The sequence below is a fragment of the Lipotes vexillifer genome, unplaced genomic scaffold, assembly GCF_000442215.2.
Source record: "Lipotes vexillifer unplaced genomic scaffold, Lipotes_vexillifer_v1.1 scaffold587, whole genome shotgun sequence".
Lineage (NCBI taxonomy): Eukaryota > Metazoa > Chordata > Mammalia > Artiodactyla > Lipotidae > Lipotes > Lipotes vexillifer.
In genome coordinates, this window is record NW_006790779.1 from 1,116,482 (window position 1) to 1,122,751 (window position 6,270).

Here is a 6,270-nt window from a genome sequence, read left to right on the forward strand (position 1 = left end):
AAATAACAAGATGATACCTCGACCTTTTCCTGTCCTAGCTGCTTGGCATGTCACTTCTCATCTTTGCTACAAAAGGCATTGATTGTCACCCTCTTTGAATCCAGTTCTCTCAGAGGCTCACTTTGTCCTCTGAATTGAAGTGTTGACCCCAGAGGGTCTCAACCTGGCCGCATTGGAATCTCCAAGTCCTGGGGCCCATTTCAGATCCATTCCATCAGATGGTGTCTGAGAAGTCTTTTTTAAAGAGTTCCGTAAGAGATTCTAACATGTGACAGGATTGAAAAACCACTGATCAAGTCCAAACCACAGACGAGCCTCTGAGAGTGGCTAAAATGCTGGCAGCAGCAAATCCTGTCTCCCTGGCATAGAGCAGGCCTAGGGTCCAATTGATGTTCTATTTAACAGGTGATTGGGAAATACTTAGAGAAAAGGCCTTGTCGATTTGGATTTTGGACAACTGAGCAGCTTTGCTGTTTCCTTCTGTGCAAGAAACTCTAAGCTAATGCTACTCTTCCTGTTCTCTGGCGTTCTTGTCCAAACAGAATTTGCTAGTGCTCAAACAAAATAAACATGTTAATGATTTCAACAACAGTGACGGATGCAGAAGCGTTCAACAACAGTTCCTTAGTAACAGCTTAATATAATAGTGTCATCATTTCTAAAGTTAGAGATAATTATTGTCACCTTGGCACAATCATTGGAACGAGCTTCTTACATGAAAACTGCTCTTTTTCTAGGGCTTCGACTGGTAACAAAATAATAGTTTATGAAAGCAAATTCTGCCCCATTATTCTGGGAGAAGTCCGTCATCCACCCGGCAATCGAAGAATCTAAGGTGAGACATCGAACGACCATCTCATCCATAGAACAGCTCTGTTCAAATAGAGTTCATTCCAGGCCAGGGCCCACACCTGTTTGGTAAGGCCTTTAAGGAAAGAGTGTGCTGACGCCTTGTGACTTAGGTAACTCTCCCAGAGCCTTCCTGTTCACGGGCCAGCTGAGGGGTGATGTCACCGGCCTCCCCCGTTCAGCATTCTCAACAAGTGGTTTCTCATAAATAGAAAATCTACTTTTACAAATCTATTTTTTTTTTCTATTTTCCCCCATTCTGAGTAGGAGTTAGCAATCTTTCTTAGCACTCTGGGAAGTTTAGAACACTCCACCCCAAAGAGATTAGTTAAAAAAAAAATAAGTGAAATTAGTAAGTTAGTCAAATCATCATCAAATTCTATTTGGCACAGTCCGAAACATGGACTGTTCATCAAGAGCTCAGTAAAGCCAGAGGCTGGGCCAGTCAGGAGAGGTCAGAATTGAGAGTCAAGTTACTGAACTGAAATTGCGGTGGGGGGAGGGATGGTGTCCTCTTTTGTCTTTATATCTCCGGCACCTACGAGCTCACGTAAATGTTTACCGAATGCTTCGGACAGGAATGTATTTGAGACCTTAAGTTAAAATGCAGATCAAAGGCAACCATGGAAAAATAAGTTACTCTAGAAAGGAGCATGGCATACCTTGATACTTGATGGCTGGAAGTGAGTCCCAGCTTAAACTGGCTGCGGTCAACCTCCAATGACCAGAAAAACAAAACGAAAAACAAACCAGGGGGGAGCATAGGTAGGAAGCAGATTCTGCCTGATAGCCAGAAACTCTATTCCTTGGCTTATTTCAGCAAGAATGTGTCCAGCGATCAAAGACTTTGGTTAGCTACCCTTTCACTTCTTGTCTTCTTGGTATAGCCAAATATGAACTGGAGGATATGTACAGAGAGAACAGGGAGGGAAGCTCTTAAATTTCCTTCTCTACCAGCCATGGCTCCATGTTCATGGGTTGAGGAGCCAACCCTTCCTTTCCTCATGGACCAATTAGCCTGTTCATTTGGGTCCAACATCTCCCATTATACCTATTCCATGCTTCTCTTGTGGATGTCAAGACTCAAGAGAAACATTTAAGGGGTCCATCGCGAGTAGATGTAGGAATGTTAAAAAGGAACACGAATCTCTCTATCTGCATGAGGATTACTTCTCCTCAACTCTGTTAGGATCTGGAAAAAGGTTCAAGGATTTATGACCATTGTCTTCAGTCATAGAGTTATGGCCCCCCAAGGATGTTCACGTCCCAATCCTTAGAACCTGGGAATGTGTTTTATTACATGGCAAGAAGGAATTAAAGTTGCTGATGACCTTGAAATAGGGAGCGTGTCCTGGATTATCCTAGTGGGCCCAGTGTCATCATAAGGGCCCTCATACATAGAGGAGAGAGGCAGAAGGAGTGTCATAGTGATGTGATGTGAGAAAGATTGGACTGGCCATTGCCGGCTTTGAAGATGGAAGGGGGCCACGAGATAAGGAATGCAGGCTAGAAAATGCAAGAAAATGGATTCTCCCCTAGAGCCTCCAGACAAGAATGCAGCCCTGCCAACACCTTAATTTTAGTCCAGTAAGACCCATTTTGGACTTCTGACCTCCAGAACTGTAAAATAACACACCTGTGTTGTTTTAAGCCACTGAATTTGTTACAGCAATAGGAAACTAACACACACACCTCTTCAACTACTTTATTGTTAATCCCTGGGTGCCAGATATGGGAAAAAATGGAAAAAGAATCAATGACTCAGTTGTGTCAATGTCAGTTTGTATGGTCAGACCAGTAAATGGCATCTTGCCAACATCTGTCCAGTGGAACGTGATTATCAGACAAGGAAGTCTGGTTAACGCCTCAAGCTATGTAATGCCACGTGCATGGCAGAAGATGACAGGTTTTCTTTGAACTTGGAAATTTTAGAGCGACAAGTTCATTTGCAAGTATAAGAAGTTGAAAAGGTCCCCGTGGAAGAGGTAAAGTATCCCAGCTCTTTCAGGTATGGATTCATTAATTCTTTTAAAATGGAAGATGATGTATCAGATATTTTAGTTATGTCTAATCCCTCCATCAGAACTCAGCTTTGATGAATAGAGTACAGTAACCTTGCAGATTAATTCCTTTCCCTGCCCCCCAAGAAAGATAACAAAGGTAAGGAGAATAAAAATTGCTTACAGGAGACAAGTCAACCCTACCCTGAACATTTCTCCTCAAGTTTCCCACATGTGGTCAACTGCAGCTGACATTCATCCAACTTGGTGGGTTTTTTTCTAGAATATAAGTTATGGCAGTACAGGGCCTAATGTAAAGATCAGTTTGCACCTGTTTATGCTCTTAATGATATTTCAGATTTTACTGGTTCTTTGTTTTCAGGATTTTACTTGATGGTTTCCTGAAGAGTTGGATCACTAGGTATACACTTGGTGCTAATGAACTGTCCCTCTTTGCCTGAAAAGCATCTCTGTAGGAGTCTTTTTATCTAATAGCCTCTGCTGAATACCTGGAGAAGTTGCTTAAACATTCAACTCCAATAAGCTGTGAGGACTTCAATACAAGAGGACTGTGTGTGTGTGTGTGTGTGTGTGTGTGTGTGTGTGTGTGTGTGTGTGAACATTTTTGATAGCATACCTTTTAATCCTAGGGGTTTGTTAACAAAGGCTCATTCTCTTTGGGGCAAATATCAGAGTTCTTAAACATGAGTTTTGTTATGCCTTTTAGAACTGATTTTCCCTTGAGAACATTTCTGAGGTGTCATGGAAAGTGAAGAAGAAACCTGTAACTGTGACTCCAAATACAGCCTGTCGAGAATGTGTTTGATCTGTATGGCAAAAGCCAAGTCCTGTGGTCTATGAACGATAGGAATTCAATTTTTAAATGAATTCCCTTGCTGCCCGCAGGCCTGGTTCTATTTCTTCTAGAATCTAGGCTGATGTTAGAACTGTTGTCGTTTCAAAGAGCTAAACCCCTGCAGATGGAATTAATAGAAGCTCCTAAATTCGGCTAGTGGAGGGCCTGAGCACAATGCTCATGGAAGGCAAGAACATCAATCTGCCTTAATCGTTGACATTTGGAATCCTGATTGAGAGCCTGCACCCCCATCTATCTGCTTCCAGCTGACCAAAGGAGCTTTTCCCCACAGATGGAGAATTGATGGAAATGGCCACGCCCCAATGTTTAAGTCCAGGTGAAAAGTATGCCGCCGGGCAGCTAGATAAGAAGGGTGGGTGGAGCCCGAGAGCCTGCGGGCATGAATGCGGCGCTGATGCTGTCGGTTGTGGAGGTCCCAGGTCACGTCTCCAGCTTCCCAGTGAAGGGTAAGCGCTTCCTCATGGTGGCTCAGTGACAGCATCAGAGCTGGAGAAGCTTAGGGACAACGCAGCCTGCCTCATAAATTCAGAGACTTTTACAGTCAAAGGAGACCTCAGAAACAATTTCCTTCAACCCCTTCGTTTTACAAAAGCAGACGCTGAGGTCTGAGAAGTGAAGTGGTTTGGCCGAGGTCAGAAAGCAAGTTGGTAGTGGAGCGTGCAACTCAGGGTCCTGGCCGGGCTCCCTACGTGACCTCTCCTCCAGGTGAGTGCTCCTAAGCAGCCTTTTTTTTTTTTTTTTTAATTTAAGTATAGTTGATTTACAATGTTGTGCTCATTTCTGCTCTACAGCCACGTGACTCGGTTATACACATATATACATTCTTTTTTGTATTTTTTCCATTATGGTTTACCCCAGGAGATTGGCTATAGTTCCCTATGCTATACAGTAGGACCTTGTTGTTGAATCCATCTACTAACCCCAAACTCCCAATCCATCCCTCCCTCACCCCCCGCCCTTGGCAACCACAAGTCTGTTCTCTATGTCCATGGGTCTGTTTAGTAGATAGGTTCATTTGTGTCATAGTTTAGGTTTCACCTATCAGTGATATCATATGGTATTTGTCTTTCTGACTGACTTCGTACGATAATCACTAGTTGCATCCATGTTGCTGCAAATGGCATTGTTTCACATTTTTTATGGCCGAGTAGTACTCCTTTGTATATATGTACCACATCTTCATCCACTCTGCTGATGGACCTTTAGGTTGTTTCCACGTCAGGCGTGAGCCAGCTGGCAACTCCAGGCTTGGCCCCGCGCTGCACGGCACGCAGACCCATCATTCTGAAGGGCTGGGGCCCGGCTGGGCGGAGGCAGGATAGCGGCCACACCTGCACTCTTCCGTATTGCGTAGGAGCTCATAAGTAGGAACGCACAGCACCACGCTTTTCAGAAACACAGTAGGAAAAGTGCAATTCTGCATCCCTTTATTTATAAACACGTTGGCAATGCCGTGTCCCCTTGGCGAGCAGGAGTGGGTCTGGAGCGGGGAGGGGCATGTGCAGGGGTAGGAGGGGGTTGGGAAGGGGTGGGGCTGATTCCGGAAGTTCGCGTTATTCAGCACCAGAGCAGATGCTTGGGCGTCGGGCTTTAACCCAGACGAGTCGTCGTCTTGTCTCACGTGTACAGCATAGTCTTAAGTATGTATGATCTTCTTATGGCTTTGTCCCAGGACACATTGCAGGGACACAACAAAAAAGTCTAGAGAGAAAGTAAAAGTTACAAACGCCTCATGAGCTCGTTCTGGTTTTTTAAAAAAGGACAAATCTGATGGCCAAGACTAGTGCTGAACGGATGCCTGAGGAACAGGGACATCTCTGCTCCCTTCGGGCTCATCTGATTCAGCTGAGTGTAGGTCGCCATCTCGCAATCTCTCCCTGGGGTATGCCTGGGTGCTAAGTCCCGAAAATGGAGAGAACGAATCCTCGCTCTTCCCGTCCCTCCCTCCAAGGATGGACTCTCAGTAACTCCAGCCTAAGGCATGGAGCAAGCTGGCCATCCCGCAGCTGTGTCTCTTCCCCGCAGAGCAGGTCAGAAGGCAGACTTAGGTCTTGGGATCACTCCTCTTGAGGCTGGTTTCCCTTTGCCTTTGTAAAGTCCTGGCCCACGGGAGTTGGCTTGCCAGAGATGGGCCATTCAATGTGACTATGACATTACAGTTGCCCCATGTTTTTAGCTGGTGAACATTTGATTTCAGGGTCCCCAGGAGGAAGACGTGGCAGCTAATGGAGAAGGGCTGAAATGGGGAAGCTGGACGGGGTGGGGGGGCGGGAACCCACATCCTGCACAGGTACCCACTAACCTTGGGTGTCTGTGAAAGCAAGCCTGGCTCCTTTACCTGTTAGGGAGTGAGTGACACTTGTAAGGGAGCGGAAAGGAAGTACGCCCCCCCCCCCTCCTGCCCATCTTCATGTAACCTGCCTCCTTCCATGACCTAAATTGCTGTTCTCCAGCCCTCAGTCTGAAGCTTCCTTCCCTGTCTAGGGCAAAAGAACCTTTCCTTGCTTTTTGTCATTCCTACTTACCTCTGCAAGCTTGTGTCAC